Source organism: Malus domestica, chromosome 08 (genome assembly GCF_042453785.1).
Source record: "Malus domestica chromosome 08, GDT2T_hap1".
NCBI lineage: Eukaryota > Viridiplantae > Streptophyta > Magnoliopsida > Rosales > Rosaceae > Malus > Malus domestica.
The window spans coordinates 1,711,036-1,723,509 of NC_091668.1; positions in this window are offsets into that span (position 1 = coordinate 1,711,036).

Consider the following 12,474-nt stretch of genomic DNA (forward strand, 5'->3'; position numbering starts at 1 on the left):
CTCTGCTTGTTTCTTGTTCTCTTTGGGCCTTGCCCTATTAATTTAAATCTTTATTTAACAAATAAATAAATAATTCAATTCAACCAGCACTGAAAAAGGGGGTGGGAGAGAAGAAAGATACAGGACTTGCAAAATGTTTTGTACGTACAAGATAAGTTAAAGTCTTAGTCTCAATGTGTGTAATTGTATGGGGCCCACCCCTCTCCTTCTAACGGTTGTTTCCTATAATATACAATGTACTTAGTCCCAAATGTGTGTAATTGTCAATCTTTCTTCTCAAATATCACCATCTCAGCCATGTCCTCTTGTTCACATCTCACTTATTTCTATTTTTTTCTTTTCATTAAAGTTATTCCGTTTGGTGTCACAAGTTCAAACTTATCAAATAAAAGAAAATTTGGGAAATGCTAGTGGACTTTATGTTTTATCTCTTTGGGGTAATCATCTAAAGATTATTAAGAATCAGTTGTAACATGTAATGTGTAGTGCTATTTATCTTTTTATTTATAAATAAAAGGTATTGTGTTCAACTTTTACGAGCATTAATAATTTTGAAATTTAATTATGGTAGTTTAGGGTTGCTTAAATTTTTTAAAAGCAGCTTTCTTTAAAAAGTTGGATCTTTAATTGTGTTTGGTAAATAATATTTTTTTTTCTTTCCAAATCATAGGTCTAAAACAGCTAAAGAAGCAACTCTATACATGCTTCTCAAAAAAGTTTTTTTTTTTCTTCCAAATGACACAGGTGAACAATACCAATTAATGAAACTTTCATATTGACAATCCTACCCCATCTTCCCTTTTTTTTTCTTTTTTTTTTCTTTTCTTTTCTATCTAAAAGCACTTTTAGCACTATAATTTACCATTACACTTACCTGCTTTTTTCACAGCTATTTATTCTCACAGTACATCAAAAGAAGTTTTGAAAAGAAAAAAAAATTACAGCAACCCCAAACTAGCCCCGAAATCTACCTCCATGATTGTGTTGTATAAAAAAATTTAGGTTTTAACTAAAAAATTACTCTTATCCTTCAATAGTTTTGGTTAAAAATTTTAGGCCGAGATTATTAAAGAATGATTTTAGCTTAATTTTTTTTAAAGTAAAATTTATGTAAATTAGCTTGATTTATTTTTATGAACATTTTAACTTAAAAATATTTAAATTCCGATAAACCTGCCCCTTGAAACATGGAAGTCATGGAACAATAATTACATTTTTATAAAGATAAGGATTACAACTTTGAAACTTGAAATAGTTCTATATGCTTCAATCTTACAATAATTAATAATACAAACATAATTAAAACACTAAATAAAGATTAATAAACGATAAGTAAAATACTACATAAGAATTACAACAATTACTAATATTAATAATACTCATCAACATTTGGTTGACTTGGTCCTTGAATTTGTGGTGGATTTCGTGGTGGACTTGGGTAATAGACATTATATTGGTCATCATCCTCAAAGGTATTCCTTACGGCATTCCTTAATTTCCGCTTGCTTGTCGCGGAATAATTTCTTTCTATTTGAGGTATATTTGTTGGGGTCCTCCCTCATTACATCAAAATCAAATGTCATCTTGTAAGGGTCCTCCTTCTAATATGATATTTTGCCATCTTGAAATTTTTGGAAGTCAGTAGAAAAATGGAAGAATTGTTTGATGAAAGTGAATTTTGGGTAAATGTTTGAACAAATTCATGTATTTATAGAGTTTTTGGATGAATTTTGATTTAAATAATTTCTTTTAAATGTTTTAGCCGTTGAATTTAATTTTGGACCGTTAGATCTTTTTTTACAATTTATTTAATATAAGAATTCATCCGTTCAATTTAATTTAATTATAAATTTGATTTAAAAAAATTTGAATATGTAAACCAATTGCTCATCATTTCCAGTCATTGGGACCCAGGAGTTGATGACTTGTTGCATAAGATGTTTCTGATGCGTTGCTTAGCTACAGCTTGACACTTTGTAGGCGTGTTCACGCGTTGGAGCTAGGGCAATCACTCTCCTTGGCTCATTTTTTTTAAGGGAGTGTTAACGAAAAGTCCACGGTACTGTTCATTTTAACAAAAAATCATATTTTTATACTAAAATGTCAATCATGGTACTATTCACTTTACCATTTATTTTGTCTTTATAGTTAAAACTCAAAGTTTTCATGCTCTTTTCATTAATTTTCCTTTTTTTGGGAGTGTTAACAAAAAGTCCACGGTACTGTTCACTTTAACGAAAAACCATATTTTTACACTAAAAAGTCAATCTTGGTACTATTCACTTTACCCTTTATTTTGTCCTTATCGTTAAAACTCAAAGTTTTCATGTCATTTTCATTAATTTTCCTTTTTTTAGGGAGGGGAGGTGAGAATTTGGCCCAAAAGCAAGTTTTAACATTTTGAAACTCAAAATTTGAGTTTTAAACCAATCATTGTATATGGTCCTTGGAGTTCCACAAATGTATTTTGGCAATTTGGATGACTTTGGAGTCTTTTATAAATGCAATTTGGTAACTTGGATAACTTTGGAGTCTTTTTATATAAATGCAATTTGGCATTTTGGCCAAAGTCCAAATCGATTTTAGAGTAGCAAGTGACCCTCTACCACAATGGTGAAGAGGAATGTTGCCCTTGCATTACAGAATGAGTTCGAATCTTATCAGCTACCTAATTAAACAAATCTATCATTTGAAAAAGAAAAAAAGAAAAAAAAGAGTCGATGTTCGAGTCTTCCATCAATACAGTTTGGCAATTTGGCCAAAGTCCAAGTCAAGGGCCATAAATGCAATTTGGTAATTTACTTCAAAGTTTTTCTTCGAAGAATATGAGCTTGATGATCTTAATTGATACTTCCAATTTTATTCTTAGTATTGTCCTTTATTTCATTTGACCGTGACAAAATATTTTGTTTTCCACAAGAAAATTACATCTTCATGACTCAGTGTCTCTCAGACTACGAAAAAGTTTTTCCAATTAATAATTTTTCCTCTTGACGGAGTCTTCCATCAATTGACTCACTCCAAGTCAAAAGTCTTCAATTGTCGCCAGCTAGTACAGTGCACCACTTTGTTTTATGGACCCCACCCCACTATTTGAATCCCATATGAATCCAAATTTTGGGGATCATATTCCTAATGATTTTCATATTTTAGTCATTCATTGTGCATTGTGTAATAAAAAATTATTTGATTTTTTTTATTTAAAATTAAACGTAAATAACATCTGACGAAAATTGACCGTACGATGTACGATGAACTGCTAGAATATAAAGATCTCTAGGATTCCCACAAAGGGAACCCGGAGAAGATCCTCTTCCACTCCTTCGAACGGTTATCCCGGATGTGTGTAATTGTCAATCTTTCTTCTTCTCAAATATCACTATATCAACCCCTCTTCTTCATTTCTCATTTATTTTTATGTTCAAATTTATCAAATAATCTAAAGAATCAGTTGTAAGTTGTAATGCTGGTGAACTTTACGTTTTATCTCTTTGAGGCAATCATCTAAAGATTATTAAGAATCAGTTGTAAGTTGTAACACATACTGTGTAATGATGTTTATCTCTTTATTTATAAATAAAAGGTATTATGTTCAACTTTTATGAGCATTAATATTTTTGAAAACTTAATTATGGTCAGTTTGGGGTTGCTTAATTTTTTTTTTTTTTAAAACAGCTTCTCGAAAAAGTTGAGTCCTTAATTGTGTTTGGTAAATAAAAAAATGTTTGTTCTTGTAATAAAAACCCTAGCATAGATATATCGTTGCATCAAAATAAGAGAATAACGTTATTAAGCAAAGTCACCAATGTGCAGATTTTATCGTGAAGGTGCTAAAATTAAGTCACCTAAATTAGGAGAAGTTCTCCTACCAAAATTGGACTAGAGCCAAAAAGAGAAAGGATATGACTAGAGAATTGGGTAGGTGTTAGATCTGGGAATCAAGGGCGTGGGGTAGGTGTGAATTTTTGTGTCTTGATGATATAATTTCTCCTAAATTAGAGCAGTTGAAGATCACATTAACAAGCTTCAAGGAATACTCTAAAGTCGTCTAACAAACTATAATCAATTATAAACCAACCCATGTAAGAGCAGCATATGTTATAACTTAGGGACTCACTAGAAATTAGTGTTCACGCATTGTTGCGAGATTGAAAATTAAATGAAAGATTATGTTTGAAATATATAAAAGTTAAACAACAACAACGAACCGACATGCCAATCCTACCTGAAGAAGCTTATTATAATTCTAAGTGGAACAGGGGTAAGTAATTCTAAGTGAAAGGCCAACACAGATAAATTATACATTCTGAATTTCTTGATTACAAAATGCACTCCTCACAATGAAGTCTTCCACTGGACCAATACTTTCATTGGGCCCAGATACTTGTAATCCAGCCTAATTCGATAAACCCAGCAGTGGCAGTCTTGTAAATAAAACGAAAAGACCAAATGGCACATATGTAATTAGCTCGAAATCGAGGGGCCATTCCATATGCAACATGAATAGTGCAATTTCTTTTCGAGACTTGGGTAATATGCCATAATATTCTCATCACACACCATTCCAATTATTAGTACCCCACCCTCCCTTTCCTTCCTCATTGATTTTTCACGTGGCAAAATTTGGATACGTTCAATATTGAAACATTTAAATACGGAGGGAGGAGTTCGTTTGACAAAAAAAAAAAAAAAAAAAAAGAGGACAGAGGAAGGAGTAAGATGCCACATGGATGCATGTAGTTGGTGTGCAACAAACAATGCATAAACAAGCACGTGTTCTATAAAAAAATTCCCACGAGAAAGGGAGGTGGCGTGGAATTGGTAGTATTGGAGGTAGGTGGTATAAATTTGGTGACTTTGAAGTAGGGCTGGGCACAGGATGGGCCGTGTCCAAATTTGAAGGAACCAGATTGGATCCGGGTTTAAAAGAAAATGATCGAGCTGGGGCGGGTACATCAAATTTTAATACAGGAATTGGACCTGTTGGACTGGGTCCACGAGTCCTTTTTTTTTAGGGGGGGGGGAACTGAATTTTTAGAGCAGACAACACAGATTCACAACAACAGCTACACAAATTGAACACGGGTCCAATTATCACTGTAAGTCAGAACACAGGTGTTCGCAGGAATCGCAACCTTCTCTTAGTTCTCTTTAAGGTGAATACATGTTTCATAACCTGCCAATTTGCATGAAATGCTCCACTAATCTAATTTGCATGAAACATTCAAATCTAGTTTACATAATATAATTAAAAATATTCAACATAATATTCAAATTCAATCAAACAAAAGATTTGAAATTGGAACATAATAAAAGTCAAGATTCAAGAACCTAACAAAATCCCTAGGAAACCATAATTTAATTTTCAATCCTAAATCCCTAAAACATAATACCTTGAAATTGAAAAAGACCGTTAGCAGAGCTCGGCTTCCATATAAATTTGAGCCAGATAGAGGAGATGACTGATTCGTCGTTTCAAGTTGTTTGACTTCATTGTTCGTCCCCTCGAGTTCGACAGAGAGAGACTGACTTCGTCCTTCGTCCCTCTGAGTTTGACAGAGATAGATTGAGAATCGAGAGGGATAAAAGTCAGTTTGGACTCTGGGAGAAAGAGATTGAAAGGGGAGGACTGAGGAGAAGAGTTTCAGTTCGAGTCTATGAGAGTCTTTGAGAAAGTGATGTGATTTGTGTGTGTGTGAGATTTGAGTGTGTGTATGTGAGACGGCACTTTATTGGATACGGTTCGGGCCGGGGGCCGTGTCTTCATAATATTGGACCCGCCTCACCCCTCTATTTAATTGGACCCGCCACGTCCCGTTTTATATATAAAATAATATGGACATGCCCCGTACCCGCCCCCTTTTAGAAAAAGACTTAATATAAATTTGGTGATTTTGAAGAGTTGCTTTGTTTGGTGTATTCTTATTAATTAAATCTCTTTAGCAAAAACTTAAATAGGAGGCCATATTATGCCCCTTCTACCTGTAAATAAGTCTTTTATCTAAATTATTATCCAGGTAAAAGATAAAGGAACAAACACACATACATTAACACAAGGATTTAGCAGTTACCCATTACTTATCTTCTTATTACCCATGTCATCAACTTCTATCATCCACATTAACATTTTGTACTAAAAAGAAAAATAAATTAAACTTGTACTATTATTAGAGGAAAAAATAAGAGCAAAAGAATTGAAGTCAAATTAACATTTTTATTTCATGCTTGCGTGTTTCTTTTGTGTGCCCGTTGTCTTTCTCTACAATTTGTCCATGAAGATTTATTGTTGTTTTCATTAGTTTGTCACAAGCAACTATAGTAAAAAGGGGACAAAAGCAAGTGCGATAAGATATGCTAAATGGCAAAGCAATGTAGAAGGACATAGGCAGAGGTGCGCGTGGCCGAGGGGTTCCCAAGCCAGGGAAGCTCAAACAAACCCAAGGATTGTTTTATTCACACCTTACATATTGTTGACTATACCTACTTATTTAATACACTCCACTTTTTTGTTTAAGGAAAAGTAAGTTATTCATTGCATTGAAATATAACACATACAAACTGAGGATAGTGTGCATAATGAGCCTCAATAAAATCTTACGGGGACTTTCAACCTGGTCGAAAGGAAAAAAGCGTCTCGCACAACACATAGAACTATCCTAAAATGACAATACATAACAAAACATAACAATTTACAAGCTTTCTTCGAATAAAATATCCCTAAGCAAATCAAGGGGGTCTTCAAACCACAAGAGCTGTTGATTACTTACAACTCCCACCCGAGCAAGCCTGTGCGCAGCCGAGTTACCTCCCCGTTGCACATAGTTCACCAACGACTGAGGAAAAGATTGGAGCAAAAAATGCAGATCATTAATGATAGGCCCCAAAAATGAACAATCCTCCTCCTGATCCTTTATGGCAGCCAAAACCAAGCTAGAGTCACCTTCAAAAATCATCCTTTTACCAACATGGCAAAACGTTTGGGCCAGCAACACTGCCTGACGAGCAGCAAAAGGTTCTGCATGGAACGCAGAACATGTCCAACCAATCGAACCCGCAGTTGCAGCAATGAAAACTCCCCTATGATCTCGAATAACAGCACCAAAGCATCCCCTCGAACCTTGCTGGATCCACCATTAAAATGAATTAAAAATAAATTTGACATTGATGTCAAATTTGACTTCAAACCACAAAGCTTTCAAATCCAGTAAGCAAATAACATTTTGATTGGAGAGACTTATGATGTCAAATATGCACAGAGACACTCAAACTAAGATTTTGACACCTCATTTGGAGATGCTATTCAATTCCGCATTAGCTTTAGAAAAAAGAAAAAGCCTTTCGTGAAAAAAGGTTTTTCCAGAAGATGAACAACTTGACAAGATGACACAGCACAACCCCTCAAAATGGCATAAAACATTGATATGAATATTGGTTTCATATTTGTGATTTCAGGCAAGTGTGATTGATTCAATCACGATGGTTAGCGTTCGAATGCTATATACAGAAAACATACTTTTTAACAATGTCTTCTGCCAGCTGCGATTTGTATGTACATCGAACAAACCACACGGTAACTGATGTGAACTCAGGAACTTAAAATAATAAAATGGAGAAAGTGAAAGGCTCCATTTTGAGATGCTAGTAAGATAACATGATGTGGAACAAATGGCCGAATGAATTGAAGAGGAAATGGACCATTGGCAGGCAAAAGGAAGCAGTGAGAATTTGCGAATTTGTTGTCTGAACTCCGATTTGCGTTTATGATACTTTTTTGCAAAGGGAACGACTTCATAGTTCAAATTCACCGTTTAAGTACGATGGATTATAGTCATCCGAAGACGTTTCCACCCAAAATGCAATTTCAATTTCCGTAATAAAAAAAGGGAACATTTGAGTTGCTAGCGTTCCTTTGTATGGTACTAAGAAGCTCCCCTTTCTCAAACGGGATCAAGGCTTCAACCCATACCATAGAGTCCTGTTAAGCAACAGATTGCTTTCACTTTATATAGGTACAGACTTCACTCTTGAGTATCAAAAGTAAACAGTGAAACAAGCACTCGTACCTTCAATTTCTCCTGAACTGCAGAATTCAGTTATACCCTCACCACTCAGAGCAGATATGCAAATCACATCATCTCTCTTTTCTGCTTCCAACTTCATCCTTTCAGGATCGCTAAACTTATCAACCTGCAAAAAAAGTAGCCGTGTATCATCAATCTTGTGCATACGCTTCACAAATGAAATCCAGTACATGATCATCGGTATTTATAAAAGAAGACCCATGCACACTCCATGCAAATAAAAGAACAACCAACACCACACAATTCACTGATATGATGATTAATATAAATCACTCATTTCACAACATTGGATTAAATAACTGAGCCATCAGGGAAATTCACCCTACCTTGTTCCACACCATCAACTTTGGAATTGCAGACACGTCCGTCTATCTGTTGCTCAGCTAGTGGATGACTGAAGTCGATATCAACATATCTAATAAGATACCAATGTCCACCATCGCGAATGCATTGTTTATAGGTTTCCAAAATTGTACCTGATATCCACCACATACACCAATGATGAGGACTCTGATATCTCCTCCAGTGTTGCTCTGAAGGCAGCAAACTGTAAGATGCAGTTAGTGGAAAGAAGTGCAAGACATAATCAGCTTGACTGACATTGGACTGACATTCGTCAAAACATTTTTCTTGCAATACAGTTGAAAATGAACAATAGGAGGCAGAGAAATTAAACTGCACGGTAGCAGCTTCATGAATAAATTGTGCGCATTTTACCACTGTAGTAATAACTTCTGAATGAAACCAACAGTATCTGTGAGAAGAAACTCTTTCCCATTCTTCGTCTGGAAGAAAACGAAACACGCATGACTTACAACCAAATGGAAGGAAAGTAGCACAAACTTATAGTACATGAAATATAAAAAATTTAGCATTAAACTTGCACGTCTACTAGAAAAAACTTAAAAATCGTAGACTGATCAATGTAAAAGCCTGATGGTTCAACTGGAACAGATTCATAAATAATTAACTGATTGCACGAAGTCCAAATTCATGCAACCCCTGAAGCCTGGTATAGGACCTAAAGTAGCTCATTGTCAGTGGCGAATCAAAGGTTGTATAGCATGTTAACCAAATTTCATGCAACCCTGAAGCCTGTTCGGTACTACATCAAAATCAAAATTTTGCTTCTCTGACTTTTCAGTTGTTTATTCGGTACACCAACACCGGGCAGAAACTAAAAATTACCACCAAATAAATGTGAGTTCCACAATGTCAACGTATTTACTTACCAAAGATACTACAGGGACAGGTACCGAAAGGCGCTGATTACGATACTGCTTTCCATGCTTTCGGACAGATTCTAACTCCTCCTTGAGAACACCAATCTAGCATTACAGACATATTTACTAGCGAATCAATTTCAAGACAAAAATCTTCGTTTAGTTTGTAATCTACAATTGCTATAGAACGGCTCCACATTACGATAAACATCCATCTCTATCATGCAATGAATTACTGGAATATTGTCGATTCAATTGAAGGGCCTACTTGAGTGCGTAAGATACGCTTATCCACTTCAATTTGCTTCTCACCCGTCCTCTTAACCTGTCCTCCTGCTTAAAGCTCAAGATCGGTCCACCCTTTTGTTTGCCGAGGTAACTGGTATTCCATTTGAGCCGATGCAACCTAGAAGATCACGATTGAAATATTGTCAGCATGATAATTCTGGAAAATTTGTATTTTGTTATTACGTTACTAGTTACTACAACTGTACCAAGTAAGCTGTTGCCATATATTCAAATATAACGAAACAAATTATTACCTAGAATTAAAAGCACAAGGATAAATTGCCTGTAAAGCTGCTTCATGTGTTGCAGCCCGCTGGTTAAATTATCCAGAACGAGGGCAGTGCAATCACAAACTCTAACCTCCCCACCAAAAGCCTTTTCCAAATTGCGCAAACGCCTAGTAACATTTGAAACAAAGACAAAAACTTTAAACATAGTAGTGCTTGAAAGGTTCTTGGAGAAAATAAAATTTAAACAGAAAAATCTCCATAGCGTCTCAAATCAAAGATAAAGAGAAGAGAGTTGAATTCTAATCCAAATCATCCAACAGACACAACAAATTGATAGATGCGGGGGAAAGGGAGTCAGCATCGGCAAAATAAAACTGCGCAACTCATGCAACTCAGTCTACAGTGACCATAAGCATGTACGTAATAACTGTGAAGTCATGTTTCATACCCTGCTGAGAGCTCATCATCAAATATCAGTCTCAACAACCAATTCGTTAATTGCGCTCTTGATTTCTGCAACCTTGCCGGATCCAATGTATGTCCTCGAGTTTGGAAAAACGAGTCTGCATTACATATAGGCATTAGCAATTTGAAGATAGGTGATCAGCATCAAATAATTGAGCACACATTGACACAAACTACTAGGTTGGACAGCACTATACTAGCAAAGAACACGAAAGCATCGAAAACTAATCACTTTTTATGATAGTGTTTTATAAAGTTGATATTTTGAGTGATTGTTTCGACAGGGTTTTGTATTTAGAGAATGGTGATGATTGCACAAAATGTGAGAAGGGAATGTCGGCTATATTGCTCTGCAATTGCAGCAGCTTATAGCATTCATTTATATATGATGTCAGTAGGGTTTTAGAGTGAGCACAGTCAGCCCTTATCCCCATTGGAGCTAGCTGACAAAATGCATAACAACCTGATAGTACAAGGCTAATCTTAACCCTTCATTGGGGCTTTTGATCTAAGCCTTACACTTGTCTAAAACTATCACTAAAGGCTAACTAGCCGTTACAATTTAAAACAACTAGCCGTTAGCACCTTTATGCTTCTGCTGCATTCCTTCTCAGTCAACAGAGAAGTGTTTAGCATCCAACACTCCCCTCTAAACTCTTCCTCGTGTTGACTCCAAGCAAGCTTCTAAGGTAAGTGAACCTTCCTTTTGGTAGTGCTTTTGTAAAAATGTCTGCTACTTGATCTTCTGTTCTGCAATACATTAGTTCAATGACATTTTCTTGTAATGCATCTCTGATAAAGTGATATTTCCTCTTGATGTGTCTTGTTTTCTGATGAAATACTGGATTCCTTGCATTGCTATGGCTGAGGTATTATCACACATTAGCTTAGTTGGTTCAACCTGCAATTCCCCAAAATCTTTGAGAACGAATCGTAGCCAGATTGCTTGAGATGTTGCTTCTGCAGCACTTACATACTCAACTTCGGCTGTTGATAGTGCAACACTTTGTTGCTTAACTGAGGCCCACGAGAATACACCAGAGCCAAAAGTAAATGCATACCCCGATGTGCTCCTCATGTCATCTTCACTGCCTTCCCAGTCACTATCACAGAAACCAACCAATATGGTTGTCTGTCCTTTCTCATACTTGATTCCAAAATCAATTGTTCCTTGCACATACCTGAGAACCCTTTTAGCAGTTCCTAAATGTATTTTGGTAGGATTATGCATGAACCTTGATAGTAGACTTGCAGCATACATGATATCTGGTCTTGTTGCTGTGAGATATAACAGGCTGCTAACAATTTTCCTATAGAGACTTGCATCCACCGATTCACTTCCATCTTCACTTTTGAGTTTTTCATTTGCAATTAAGGGAGTGCTAACTGGTTTGCATCCCTTGAGACCAAATCTATCTAGGAGTGTTTGTGCATATTTCATTTGATGGATGAAAATGCAATTTGCCTTTTGAATTACCCCCATGCCAAGAAAGTGGTGAAGTAACCCCAAATCTGTCATCTCATATTTTCCCATCATTTCATTTCTGAATTCATCAACCATTTTCTTGCTATTTCCAGTGAATACCACATCATCCACATAGATAGACACTATGAGGATCTCTGATTTGTTTTCAACTTTGGTGTAGAGTGTTGCTTCACTAAGGCTTTTCTTGAATCCACACTTGGTGAAGTGTGCATCAATCTCACTATACCATGCTCTTGGTGCCTGCTTTAGGCCATAAAGTGCTTTCTTTAGTCTATACACCTTGCTCTCGGACCCTTTGACTTCAAAACCTTGTGGCTGGTCCACATATACCTCTTCCTCTAGCACACCATTTAGGAATGCAGACTTAACATCTAACTGGTATAGCTACCAACCCTTCTGTGCAGCTAATGCAATTACAGTTCTAATTGTATCTAGTCTAGCCACAGGTGCAAATGTCTCATTAAAGTCAATTCCAGGCTTTTGGGAGTAGCCTTTAGCCACCAATCTAGCCTTGTTCTTTTGCACAGATCCATCCAAGTTCAGCTTGGTTTTATAGACCCATCTCACACCAATCACAGGTTTATCACTTGGCCTATCAACTAGAATCCAAGTTCCATTTTTTTCTATCATTGAGATTTCATCTTCCATTGCTATCTGCCATGCCTTGTCACTCTCAGCTTCTTCAAATGTTTCTGGTTCAA